At 32.5% G+C, this 15,045-nt stretch overlaps 1 protein-coding gene across 25 annotated transcripts in view; it reads left to right on the top strand.

The window, feature by feature from the left end:
• ZBTB20 (zinc finger and BTB domain containing 20) overlaps positions 1 to 15,045 on the top strand; it is an 846,256-nt gene that overhangs the window by 329,000 nt on the left and 502,211 nt on the right. For 2 of the 25 annotated variants that reach the window (XM_043474936.1, XM_043474931.1), the window contains one exon: positions 9,589 to 9,699. The exons of 21 other annotated variants lie outside the window; for them this stretch is intronic. The gene's annotated coding sequence lies outside the window, so the exon portion shown is untranslated. Of the gene's footprint in view, positions 1 to 1,501; positions 1,564 to 9,588; positions 9,700 to 15,045 lie in introns of all 25 variants that reach the window. 2 more of the 25 variants (XM_043474937.1, XM_043474925.1) reach the window with 1 other exon arrangement.

Below are 15,045 nucleotides of genomic sequence, written 5' to 3'. Positions count from 1 at the left end.
GAATTTCTTTAGCATTATCTTACTTGACCAAAGAATGCTAGAAAATTTGGAGATATTTAGAAATTAAAAATAATTCTGCTTTTTATTCCACTGAAATTTCTCCAGAGAGAATTCTACAAAAATTTTCTTTAGATACAATAGGAGCTCTTCTTGATTCATAACATCAAAGACAACTGATGGTACCCAGTAATATAATCTGATTGAACTTTTTCCCATGATCTTGAAAGGACCTGAAATCTACTTATAGAAGTCTCATTATACCTCTCCTTTTAATTAAATTCTAATCAATTCCATAAACATTTAGTAAGTACTTACTATATGCAAAACACTGTAATAGATGCTCTGAATAATTCTGTGTATGGTGCCTTATGGTATATAACATTTTAACATTCATTATCTCATGTGGTAAAGATTCTCTTTACAATTATTAGTTATTTAAAGAGCCTACAGTTTCACATGAATGATATGTTGAATTTGGGGCAAAGTTTTTGCTTGTTTTGTTTTTGGTAAATTCATAGACCATTCTAGAAATACATTTAGTATCCCTTGAACAAAAAATAAAGGCACATAATTGTATCAGCATATTAAATTGATTTTGGTTGGAACCAGTGGAATTTCCTGAAATTTTCTGTTTGTTTTATATGATGTTAGCTTCAGTCTGAAGTGTATTTTTAATGACCTAATTGAAAAGATTTGTCAAAATGTTCGGAAAACTAATTTTATTTACTACTTTTTAAGGCAATGTTGATGCATTATATTTCATATGTCTTTTTTATGATCAGAAAATTTGATTTCCCCAGAAACTATTTATATTTAAGATTGCATCAAATTCTACTGCTCTACTATAAAGTCTCTGTAAGTGCTATACAACTTCTGGAGAATAAGTCTGAAAGCTATTATTCTCCATTTAGCATGTGCAATATTCTCTAATATTGTTTCATCTAATGCAGAATGAAATGTTATACTTCTATATTAATATTACATTATGAAGTCTTATTTCTATATATTTCTGAAATTTCAAATCTTTCTCTTAAAACTTCATCATGGATATTTTAAAACAACCTCAGTTTTATCTTTATGTGTTTGTTTTATTTCCCTTATCTTTAGTTTTGAAAATGAAATTTATTCTTTAGTATGTTTAACATTTTCAAAGAATTTACAGGGAAATCATTCACTTTAACCACCGAACAAAACACTTTATTCACAAACCTGAAGCTAAAGAACTGATAGGAACTTTGTCATTTGCTTGTTTCTAACATCGAATTTGTAAAAAAACACTATCCTGGTAACCCTTCAGCTATGTTACCCTGGGTGTTTGCCCAGAGGGCAGTCATGTTGACCCCATCTGCAAACGCTGGCTCAACTAGAATCTTGGACTATTAGAATCCCATTCATCAAGGTCCACATAAAGTAAGGTAGGTGGGAAGCAGGAGGACAGATGGTAGGGTCGGCAGCAAGGAACTTGTTTGTTGACATTGATATAGACCCTTCTTCTTGCCAGAGTGACTCCATGGACTTGTTTTGGCATGGAAGACTGGGCCAAAGCTATCATCTTAATAGAAGGTGAGCTGCAGGCAAACTGGAGAGCTCTATGCTCAGTAGGTGTTTAGGGTTGGCTTTGATTTTGTCTATCAGCTTGACTGTCATTCGTACTTGATTGATGTTCAGTGGGGCTTGAAAGTGCTGCATTGATGTTGAGGACTGTGTCATAAGGTTCCTGATATGGTGCACATGTCAGAATGGAGTTGGACATTGACTATCCTTGCCTATGCCAAGCAACACCAGACTTGAGTGCATTATTCTACAGTTGAATAGCAGATGGTGAGTGCAGACGTTTGGAGGGGGTGTGCCTTCAAGCACAATATGGAGCCAGCAAACTTACTTAGAAGGTTATTGCATGTCTTGACTTTGGCAGCTATTTTTTAAGCACTGATGAAAAATCCTACTTCCATCCATTGTTACTTTTGGAATACTCAGCATGGTTGGTGTTCCAGGCAAAAGAAATGAGAAAATCAAATGCACAGTTCACTATGTCTGTCACAGTTGGTTGAAGGTGACTTCCTTGGTGTTGGCTAAATGGGCCAAATAAACATTCTGAGACTGAGAACTGATGAACAGGTAAACTTTATCTAGAAGTTGTTAGAGGAAGGGTCATTAGAGCACTTGAAGAACACTGTGGTCAAATATGGAACTTAAAAATGACTTTACATTTTTAGCTCTTAATTTAGAGAAAGTATCAAGTTCTTCAGATAAAAAAATTTAAAAATCAGGTATCTCAGATTTTTTTTATAAAAAAATTATGGCGATTCATAGATGAATGGGCATAGTAATTCCATATGTATAAGAAAATTAATTTTTATTGATGCTTGAATTTTTTCTCTTGAGTAGATTCTGAATACATATAAATTCTTTTTAAGTTTAAAATAATTTTTTTCATATTAAAAGTAAAGTATGCTCATAGAATAGAATAACTGTGAAAATAGAAATGTATATCAAATAAAATTTAAATAGAAATGAATAATTCTAAGATTTTGCTCTGCTTCTTTCTAATTATATGTATATTTCTAAGTATATATTTTCATGTATATGTTTGTATGTGTATTTTAAAATAAAAATTGGACTGTACTTCTTAAATTAGCACTTATTACATTATTAGTAATAGTCATAAAGTACACATTTTTAATGGCTACTTAATACTGAAACATATTTATGCAGCAAAAATTTTTAAATCCTCCATATTTGACAGTTTGGCTAATTTTCACCATTGTTCCTACTGCTGTAAGGACTATTCTTATATTTAGATTTTTATCTGCATCTTGGATTATATTTTCAGTATTAATTAGAAGATTATTTTTGGGTTAGAGTATATAAACTTTTCAAATTCCTTTTGATAACTCCTCCCTAATTATATGTGAGAGTACTCTTCTAACTATTCTCTTACCTGCTTTAAATAGTATCCTTTATAAATATTTGCCAATTTAGCAACCAAAAAGTGGATTTATTTTGTTTTAATTCACATTGAATTGATTGATGCAGAGCCAGAATGTTTCACATATGCTTATTTGCCATTGTTTTCATTTTAAATATTGTTTGCTCATATCCTTTACTCATATATGTCTGAATGATTTATAAGATTTTTTAAATGCTAAGTTATTAATTTTGTCAAACTTGTTGCAAAAGGATTTCTCCAGTTTTCATATGCCATTTTGCTGTTGTTGATGTGAGAAAATTTTAAATATTTATTTGGTCAATTCTGCTGTATTTTTTTCTTTCTGACTGTGGCCTTTGCTTTTATCTACTTTTCAAACAACTTGAAGTCTAGTAAGTATTCATCATTTTTATAATATCATCATGGTTTTATTTTGTATTTTTAATTCTCTATCCTTTTCAGAAATTAGTTTCACCTAAAGTTTAAGTGTCTTACTTTTGTTCCCAATAGTTAATCAACTGTCCCAGCACCATTTCCTCATTCATTTGGGTATCATCTTTCTTGCTTACTAATTTTATAATCAGCATTAGGATCTATTTTTGGACTAACTGTTTTTTCATTTCTCTCACTGGTTCCATACTGTTTCCATTAGAACTCCACAGTATGTTTACAGATCTAAGTCAAATCCTTCCTTTTTGTTCTTTTTTTAAGAATACTTTGACTATTATCACCTACTTATTATTCAAGATTAATTTACTTCATTGATTTTATAAAAATGATCCACTGGAATGTAATTAAACCTGTCAAGTAGTATTCATATATTTGCAATATTTAGCCATCACCTTTAGAAGTATTGCATGTATCTATTTATGTAATGCTTCTGATGTAAATAAGCTGTCTATATTCATATAGGTCCCCAGATTTCCTGTTTAATTCAAGTATAAGCATGCTGTATTCTTGTTATTGTCCTTAATTGCTTACATTTCATTTTTTAATTGTTCAGGAGAAAAGTCATATCTTCTTATGATATTTATAACCTAGCTGTTTTATTCAACTTTCTTAACAATTTTAAGAGCTTCTTATAAATTCTCTTGAGTTTTCAAGGTCATGAAATTGTCTGCAAACAATAATGACTCTATCTTATTTTTCCCCTCTTATTTCTGTTTAATGTTCTGTTTCACTGGCTAGAAGTTAATAATCATCATGATAGGAAACATTCTTGTTCTTGATTATGTGATAATGATGCTAGTTTATTCCATTGTTAATATGGATATTAATTGTTGATTTAAGACAGATATTCTTTATTATACTGGTAAGGTGACTTAGAATACTATTCTCTAACCCTTTCTTTGTTTATTAAGAATGTATTAAAGCATACCACATGTGTTTTGGGGGTCAATATTGTCAAACTCTAACTGGTTGATGGACATAGACTTTTCTTGTGATATCTTTTTCAATTAAAATCAATTCCAACACACATTTATTCAGCACTGTGCCAGAAATGGTTCACTAAGTTTTGGAATTCAGATTCATGACCTCTTCCCTTAAAAACATAAGGATTATTCAGACCATGATAATTCATTAAGAGATTTATAATGAATGATTTCCCATTATTAAATTTCCCCTGAATTGCTAGAAAAACTTTACATTTAAGAGTTTATTAAGAATACTTTGAAGGCTACCTAATTGTTTACCATTTCAAAATGTGATTTTTAAGAATTGTTAAAACTAAAATTTTGATTTACAATTGAAATTATGAGTTTTTAACATCTGAAGTCATAGTGCTCAAATTCTCATCAAGAACATCTATAAAACTTGAAATTCTATAAATTACTGTAATATAGATAGTTCATATGCTATACAATCAGGAAATCAGAATTCTTATCATAATTTATCACTTCTTATAGAGTATTACAGAAATGGTATGTTATATTGAGTCAAACCATTCTCATGATGCCATCTTCATGTTTTCATTTCTCTGGAAGTCTTAATTGTCTATAAGTTTTAAGTGTGCATTGACATTGATTTATTTTCAGTTAAAGATAGTTCTTTGTATTAATTTTAGTGCCTTAGGGCAGCTTAGCATAATTAATCTCATTTTTCCCATTTAGTGTTATAATTTATTTTAATTCTTAGAAACTTTTATTTTGTTCTTTTATACAGTATGCATGAGTCATTATTTTTAAACTATACCCTCTTGGCCAGGTACTTTATATTTCACACCAAACAAATAAAGAAATATTACAAATCAATTTTCTACTCAGCAGCATGCTAATTATTATGAATTATAGTACAGGAAAACAAAAATTTCTTACTTGCAATGAGCTTGCTTTCTAGTTGGCAGATTAAGATATAAAGGGAAAGTGCAAAAACAACAAATACTAATAAAATATTTACTTTTTATAATGGCTAATACAAATATAGTCTTATTCTACATTTAAGCAAATATATTAAAATTCACAACATACCTTTTGTATGTTGTCCTCACCTTGACCTCTTTATGCTTTTCATATCTTTATCATACTTTTATCATTATTTTCTCAGTTTCTGCTTGAAAATTTTATTTACTTTTTCAAGATTTTTAAAAATTCTCTTTGGAACATGCTGAATAGCTAAATGCCATGCACATTAATCTCTGAAATATTCCCAGTAATAATTTGTCTTAAAAGCAAAGGTGAACTGCTCAGAATTTGGAGACAGAAATAGTACAGGCTACTATAATTGTAGACTGAAAATTGTTGTCTTCTGAATTTCTAATTTCATTAAAGAACTTGCTTTGATATTTATAATCATTCACAAAAGGATTAACATGCTAAGTAGGAGACATCCAAATGCTAACACAAAGTTAGCATCTCTACTAAAAGGAAATTTTAGCAGTAAGCTTTTGTGTATTAGGGAAGCATAGTTCTATCCTTTGGACTTTGATGGGATTTTTATATCGTAGGCCATCCATTTAAAAATTTATCATTTGATGTATGTTCTAAGTTACAACCTCAAAAATTTATCGTATTTTGGAAAATTTATATACCCCCTTAATTTTTAATGCCTGCATTGAATAATATTTGTCATAGACCACAGTACCTATCCCTGTGGAACTGTTATACTATCTTAAGTCAGAAGCAATGCTATTGATTAAGTAATACTTAATGGCTTCCAAACTTCAAGGCATTTTTCAGCCACTATTTCTTCATAACCTCACTATGAGCTTCCTGTGTGGTATCATTCATCTGAGGTCTTACTAAAATGTAAATAAATTACATCCAGCACACTTCCTCTATTTGCCCAACTTGTTACTATATCAAAACAACTGTCTTAATGAAACACATATTGATGTATTGTGTATTTCTGTGCTAAACCAAAGTGAGGAGGAAGTTATATGAATATATAACAGAACCCACTTCATAACAGTTTTTGTTAAAGCATTTTATGAATTGGAAATAATCTGAGCCATGGGAGATGATGTAATTCTACATGACAGAGTTCACAGAAAGAGGATAGCTCCTCAGATAGCTCCTCTTGAAAGAGATGCATTGGGGCTTTTATGGTACTTTACCTTTATAAGCATAGTTAACTCTGTTTTTTCCCATACTAATAATGTAGTTTGAAATAATACAGTAAAGACCAAAATAAAGTAATAAGTGTATTATTGAGAATGATTTGCCTTTGGTCTTGTATATAATATTTAACTGTAGCATAAATTCACCATTTTACTTCTTGTTTTTCATACGTTAAGAAAGATATTCCTAGCATCCCTATTATGAAACAGAAATGATCTGACACAAAGTATGTAATGTCATACTTTGTTGTGTATAATAGATAATCTTCATAGGGCAGGATTAGATAAAATTTACCTTATATTCTAATGAATAGCTCAACAACAACAATGAACAATAAGAATGAATAATAATCTATATCAGACCTATGAAATAAAATCATACTTGGTTAATTACTAAATTAATTTGCAAAAAATAATTACTATTGTTTAAATACCAAATAGTGAAAATAGGAGGCAATGATGTGCAGAGGAGAAAAAGAAAGCCAAACTGGGATTAAAATTGTCATGTCTCAATTAAATGCTGAAGTGTCAGTAGTGGTTGGTTGACTCTGTGATCAGACTTCCGGTGTTTGTAGTTTTTTTCTTAGACTGTTCTGTATTTTACAGTTCTTTTGCAATGAATATGTGTTAATTTTGTAGTAAAAAAAAGATTAATATAAAATGTTTCATGCATCACTCACTTGCAAATCATTAATTGAGAGTTAACTGTATAAAATTTCTCAGGGAGAGTGGACACCACCAGCTAAATTTAGGCAAAGTATTCCATTATTCTGGAGAAGGAAATGGCAACCCACTCCAGTATTCTTGCCTGGAGAACCCCAGAGACAGAGGAGCCTGATGGGCTACCGTCTATGGGGTCGCACAGGGTCGGACACGACTGAAGTGAATTGGCCTTCCATTATACAAATAACCCATTGTCTCTAAACTTATTTAAGATTTTTAAAAATTTCTTTTCTCATTGCTTGAAAATTCCACAATGGAGACAATTTAGTCAGTGAGATCATAATAATATGAATAGTATTATGCTCTGTACTCACTTCTCAACTCTATTTCGGAAGAAAAGCCTTTAGTATGTTGAGAATATGATCTGATGTAAGGTAGGTTTTCCTACAAAGAAAGACAGTAGGAGCATCCTTTTCTCCTATTCTATAACTAACATTCTGTGTTTTAAAAACTGCTTAGTCCAAGTCATGAAGACTCAAACTCAAGTGGTAAGCAGATTTACCCAAGCATTCATGTAACATGTAACAACTAGGAAACTGACTAAGTATCAATGCAATCAATTATATTTTGTTAGAAATACTATAGAGGGCTTCTGTTACATGCTAAAAACATGTTATAGAGGGCTTCTGTTACTTGTGCAGAGGTTAAGAACAACTTCAGAAAGGTTCCACCTTTGTGTAAGTATTAAAGGAAACCCTCTTCCAGGTGATGTAGCTTGGCCAGGGAATATAGCTTATAAAGTAGAACACACTGCTATACTAGGTGCCCTTGTACAGGGTACAACCTGCACAGTCAGTCATAACTGCCCTATTTTATATGCTTTATTAGTGAGTTGAAAATAGCTACTATTGCTCCATAGGTTCCAAGTTATTCTATTCTTACATAGAAAGCCAAGAATCACCTTCAGATGAATTAGTAAAAGATGCTTATCTAAGCTATATTTTAGTCTTGAACCCTCATGATACAAATCTATTACTTTTCTTCAGACATCTAATTTGAATAGCATTGAGGGTAGAAGAAAATGAAATAAAGTAACTATAAAGGTATAAATAAGTCTATCAAGTCCAGTTCCTAGAAAAACTAGGTTGATTCTTGTATGTTTTGAAAAACTATATTGCTTTTATTAAGACTAGAAATAACTATCTTCCTATGATACCCATCAGTGTATAAAGGGATCACTGTGTTTTATCATAAATAGCATGACCAATATTCATTTTCATGAGAAACAAATAATATTTTATAGGTGCACTTCAGTTGTGGCCCTCCATTATAGATTGATAACATTTCAGTAACGTGCAATTTGGTATTTTCAATCCCATAAAATACAGACCAGGTAGAATACACTTCATTCTGGTATAACTCAAAGTAGGATTTTAGAATTTATCTAGATACTGAGCTCCAGTGAAAGGACTATATCACTTTTAGTTTCCTTTATATACTATTTCTCTAAGTTCGGCCTTAGATTGGTATTGGATGACTGTGAATTCTAGATGGTGTTACTAGGAAACATTTAGAATCCAGCTATTCTTTGTTAATTAAAGGCAGAAATAGTAATCAGGTTAGAAGATGTATTAAAATTCTTCTATAGAGATTGAAAAGCCTAATAAAAACACACAGCTAAAAAAAAAAAAAAAAAAACACACAGCTAAAAGGTATCTACCCGCTTTACCTGAGAGATTAGCTAGAGAAGTATTATTTCATAGATCCAAAAAAATCTCTCTAAACATTTATTTTGATTTTGCTCTAATCTACATAGTAGAAAGATGGAGGTTCCAAGTTTCTTCTTTGTTGTACCCTGTGTATTGCCTAACTGATACATGCTACAAGTTGATGGAATTTCATCAAATACTCCATCATCAGACTTATTCATGTCCTTAAGCAATTTATATAATGTTGGCATGTTTTGTTTCATGGATTAGACTCTTTGTATTCCATATAGCAATAGTAACATTTACTGTTACACATTCCTGGGTCAAAAATGAATTATTATGACATTTTAATTAGATGAAGTTTGGTGGACACTTTGATTTCTTCAACACTTTGTAAATTGTGAAGCATAATGTTGATTAAAAAAAAATCAGTAAGATATTTGAAGTTAATGCATCATATATTCTGAATTTCTACTGCACAAATTTTTGCTGATTTTCACATACCTTGCAGTCTCTTTGAAGGAAAAAAACAGTTTTGAAAATTCCTAGAAGCAGATACTACATGCTTATCTCATTTTATGTGATAGGAGTGATTTTGTAAATCTATTCATAATTTAAATGCTCTAGGAGACTCTCTCAAGGGAATTTTTTGTGGATCATCATGTAAAGCAAAAATCACTTTTAAAGTGCGTATTGCTCCCATTTCTATATGGGAATTTTCTGTTTTATAGGAGTTATTTAAGCTCCCAGAGGAATATATCACCTTAGTATGTTCCTGGGTGGATATAAACTGAGACAGAAAACCATGAAAGAATAACTTGGTGAATACTAACCTGATCCGAGTAAGTATTTGAACCTCTTTAATGAGACCTCTGAGCTACTATTTTATAAAAGATTAAGTCTAGATAACATGTTCTCCACAACCACTTAGCATGGATTTATTTCAGCTCATTCAAGCTCTAAATTTCCTAGCAGTCCTTTATAAATCATGTAATTCTACCTATTCTCATTGAGTGACTCCTCTTAGCTCTGTAAAGCAAGGCAAAATTATTTATCTCCTATGGCTGAAATTTAGCACCCTCATCCTGATCCTCCATCAACCTCCCAATTCTCATGAAGTGAAGTGAAGTGAAAGTCGCTCAGTCACGACCGACTCTTTGCAACTCCATAGACTATACAGTCCATGGTATTCTCCAGGCCAGAATACTGGAGTGGGTAGCCTTTCCCTTCTCCAGAGGATCTTCCCAACCCAGAGATCGAACCCAGGCCTCCCACATTGCAGGCGGATTCTTTACCAGTTGAGCCACAAGGGAAGCCCATGGCCCAACCAATTAAGGATTTTCAGAATTGACAGACATTCTTGTCTCCCAAAATGTTTGTGCTTTCTAACGCTTTAGGGAGACAGGCAGTTGAGGATATTCTGTACACATCTAACCATCACAGAAACTTTCATTCAGTAGCAGTTGGACCTCCTCACCCACCCATACACACATCCCTGCAGTTGGGCCTCTGATTCTTGCATTAAAAGGCAAATAATTTTGCTGAAGGAATATTGTAAATTGTTTAGTATCACTATGTAGAAGGAGACTATAATTTTTATTACCTAAATTGGATGTTTTTGAGAGCAAAAGGAGCTACATTAATGATTATTGTGATACAACTGGTGTAAGTGGGGTCTGGTGTTTCAGTTGGGCCTACCTCCACTCCTTACCCCTCCCCAAACTTGACTAGCACAATAGTTCAGGCAGGGCCAGCCATGAAAACCACAGCTCCACTGCTGGCTTGGTGGAATAGAACGTGAAGAACCACATGCCCCTGGGTAATGTCAAAATAGTAGCAATCTCAGTGGCAAACCAAAAGGAAGTGTAAACCTCATAGCTAGACTGAGATTGCAATTCAGGTCGGGGTAGGCAGTAGACTGGCATGCTGCTGCTGCTAAGTCACTTCAGTCATGTCCAACTCAGTGCAACCCCATAGATGGCAGCCCATCAGGCTCCCCCATCCCTGGGATTCTCCAGGCAAGAACACTGGAGTGGGTTGCCATTTCCTTCTCCAATGCATGAAAGTGAAAAGCGAAAGTGAAGTCGCTCAGTCGTGTCTGACTCTTCACAGCCCCGTTGACTGCAGCCTACCAGGCTCCTCCATCCATGGGATTTTCCAGGCAAGAGTACTAGAGTGGGTTGCCATTGCCTTATCCATAGACTGGCATATTAACCAGAAATTTAATAAGAAGGATTGGATGAGAAGACTACCATATGGCTCCTTGATAAAATTAACATATTTTTGGTGGTTTGAAAGTCTTCATGCATATTTCAGGAAAGATCACAGAAGGTCCAGGATATTCACATATCCTAGACTGTAGAAGAGATAAGAAGGAGCCTAGTGGAACATAAGAACCAAGGAAGACTTGTAAACTGACTGAACTTTGAATGAATTCTCCAACCCATATACATATTTATCAGCAAAGTGTGTTATTTTATTGGCCTGAGTTGTTTGAATACAACTCTGACCAGCCATCGGATGCAAACTGCAAATTATGCTGATACTGGGGCAAGTCTTAGTTAAGAAATGAAAATGGAAATTATAAAACCTGACCAGAGACTTCAGTAGCTACATAGTATGAGAGAGACAGATACCACAGAACTAGAAAGGTAAGTCACTAAAAAGCAAATAAATAGCAATAGCAGCAACAATACCCTGAGGGAAAAATTAGAAGTCATAGTTACTACAGTGTATTATATAAAATGTCAATTTGCAAGAAAAAAAATTTGAGACATGTAAGAAAACAAGATTTTAACCCACACCTAGTTTAAAAAGCAGTCAATAGAAAGTATCTCTAGGTTAGGGGAAGAGCAGAAGTTGAATCCAGCAAAAAAAGACTTGAAAGCAGCTATTACAAATATGCTTAAATAAGTGAGGAAATCATGTTAAACAATTAAATACAGTATTTACTACAGTTACTAGTCAAACAAAGTATATTAATATAAAGGTATAAATTATTTTTAAAAGAAACAAAAATCTGAAGTTAAAAAGAACATTAATTAAAGTTAAAAAATGTACTAGAGGGACTCAAAAGCAGATTTGAGATTGCAGAAGAAAAAAAAAAAAATCAGTGAGCTTGAAGTTGATCAGTAGAAATTACCAAATTTTAAGAACAGAAAAAAATGAAGAAGAAAAATTAAAATAGAGCTTCAGAGATCTGTGAGAAACCATCAAGCATATTAACATGTGCGATGGGAGAGAATGAGGGCAGAAGAGAAAAGAAAAAGAATATTCAAAGTAACAGTGGCCAAAAACTTGCCAAATATTATGAATAATATTAATCTACATGCTTAAGAAGCTCAAGAAAATTCCAAACATCATAACCATGAAAATCTATACATAGTCACTTCACAATCAAACTTAGAAAGCCAAAGAGAAAGAGAGTTCTTGAAAGCAACAAGAGAAAAAAAGACTGATTCAATACAGGGAACACCACTATGATTAACAGTTGATTTCCCATCAAAAACATTTAAAGTCAGAAGGCAGAGAGGTAATATATTCAAAGTGTTAAAGGAAATAAAGATTTTTAAAATGATGATCAAGAATTTCATATCCAGAAAAACTGTTCAAAATGAAGGTAAAATAAAGATATTAAAATATAAATAAAGAGAATTCACTGCTACCAGACATGCCTTATAAGAAATAATGAAGGAAATTCTTCAGGCTAAAAAGAAATGACAGCAAACAGTATTTAAAATATACCCAAAAAATAAAAAAACACTGATAATGTAATTATTTAGGTAAACATAAATATGGTATATTAAAAACTCAAAGAAGAAGGAAATAATAAAGATCAGAGCATAAATCAATGAAATATATAACAAGAAAATAATAGAGAAACTCAGTGCAACCAAAAGTTGCTTATTAGAATAGAGCAACAAAATTGACAGATTTTTAGCTTGACTGACCAAGAAAAACGGACAGGATGTAACATATTACATCAGAATCAGAAATGAAAGAGGAGACATTATCAACCCCAAAGAAATTTAAAAGATTAAAAGGTAACACTATGAAAAAACATATTCCAAGAAATAAGGCAACTTAGAAAAAATGGTATCACTTCTAGAAATACATAAATTACCAAAACTGATTCAAAAGGAAATAGAAAATCTAAATGAACCTATAACAATAAAAAGATGGAATTATTAAGTGATCCTACTAAGAAAAGTCTAGATGCAAATGACTTCACTGTATCCTATCCAATATTTAAAGTAGAAATAACACCAATTTTTCAAAAATTTTCCCAAAAATGGAGAGAGCAGGGACACTTTTCAATTCATTCTATTTCAGTAGTATTACCCTGAGACCAAATCCAGACAAACACATCATAAGAAAGTAAAGCAGTATTCCTCATAATTATAGAAACTAAAATCCTCTACAAAGTATTCACAAAGCAAATACAGCAATTTGTAGTATTATTATGTACTCTGACCATTTATCCTAGGAGTGCAATTGATTTAATATCCAGTAATCAATTCATGTAATATAAAGGTCCATACAGTCAAAGCTTTGGTTTTTCCAGTAGTCATGTATGGATGTGAGAGTTGGACCATAAATAAATCTGAGCACCAAAGAACTGATGCTTTTGAACTGTGGTGTTTGAGAAGACTCTTCAGAGTCCCTTGGACAACAAGGAGATCAAACCAGTCAATTCTAAAAGGAAATCAGTCCTGAATATTCATTGGAAGGACTGATGCTGAAGCTGAAGCTCCAATACTTTGGTCACGTGATGTGAAGAACTGACTCATTTGAAAAGACCCTGATGCTGGGAAAGATTGAAGGCAAGAGGAGAAGGGGACAACAGAGGATGAGATGGTTGGATGGACATGAGTTTGAGCAAGTTCCAGGAGTTAGTGACAGACAGGGAAGCCTGGGGTCCATGGGGCCTCAAAGAGTCGGATAGGACTGAGAGACTAAACTGAACTAAACTGAACATATTAATAGGGGATAGACCCACATAGCTATTGCACTAGATATACAAAAACATATGGGAAAATCCAATATCTATTTATGAAAGAAATTTCAACAATCTAAGAATAGAATACATATACCTAAATAAGAAGCATCCAAGAAAAAAACCCTACAATTAATATCCTTAATGATGAAAAACTGAGTGGTTTAAGATAACGGAAAAAGGCAGGGCTGTCAGATAGCACCTCTTCTGTTAAAGACTGTACTAGCATATTTGTCCAGAAATGCAAGAAAAATAAAGAAAAAAGAGGAAATAAAGCAAAGAAAGAAAAAAAGAAACAGAAAAGAAAGAAATCAAAAGTATCCAGATTGGAAAGTAAAAAGTAAAACTTTTATTTGCAGAAAATGTTAAAAGTATGTAGCATTAAGCATTAAGAAATGCATGCACACACACATACAAACTGAAAAATGAGCATAACATGTTCACTGAGTACAAGAGCATTATACACAAGTCAATTGTATTTCTGTATATAAGCATATTTCAGAATTATTAAGGGTTCAGTTCCAGACCACTTCAATTAAACAAGTCACACAAATCTTTTGATTTCAATAATTCATATAAAATTATGTTTATACTATACTGTAGTTCTATTAAGTGTGCAATAGCATTATGTATGTACACACTTTCATTTAAAAGACTTTGCTGCTAAAAATTCTATCATCTGAGACTTCACCTAGTTAGAGTCTTTTGCATCAGAAATCATTAATAACAAAGAGACCAGTGCTCGGGGCTGGTGCACTGGGAAGACCCAGAGGGATGGGGTGGGGAGGGAGGCAGGAGGGAGATCGGGATGGGGAACACATGTAAATCCATGGCTGATTCATGTCAATGTATGGCAAAAACCACTACAATATTGTAAAGTAATTAGCCTCCAACTAATAAAAATTTTTTAAAAAAAGAGAGAAAAACCTGAGCAGCAAAGACCCAATACAGCCAAAAATACATAAATAAAAAAATTTTTTTTAATTGCCTTAAGAAATAAAATAATGAAACACTGAAATATTGAAAGAATTACCAAAGTGTGACACAGAGACATGGAATCAGCAAATGCTTTTGGAAAAAATGGTACCTGTAGACTTGTTTGAAGCAGTTACCACAAACATTCAATTTGTAAGAAATGCAGTATCTACAAAGTACAATAAAACAAAGCACAATAAAGTGAGGTATGCCTGTA

The sequence above is a fragment of the Cervus canadensis genome, chromosome 7 (genome assembly GCF_019320065.1).
Source record: "Cervus canadensis isolate Bull #8, Minnesota chromosome 7, ASM1932006v1, whole genome shotgun sequence".
Classification (NCBI taxonomy): Eukaryota; Metazoa; Chordata; class Mammalia; order Artiodactyla; family Cervidae; genus Cervus; species Cervus canadensis.
The sequence above is the reverse complement of the archived record's forward strand: the minus strand, read 5'-3'. Positions and strand labels throughout refer to the sequence as shown.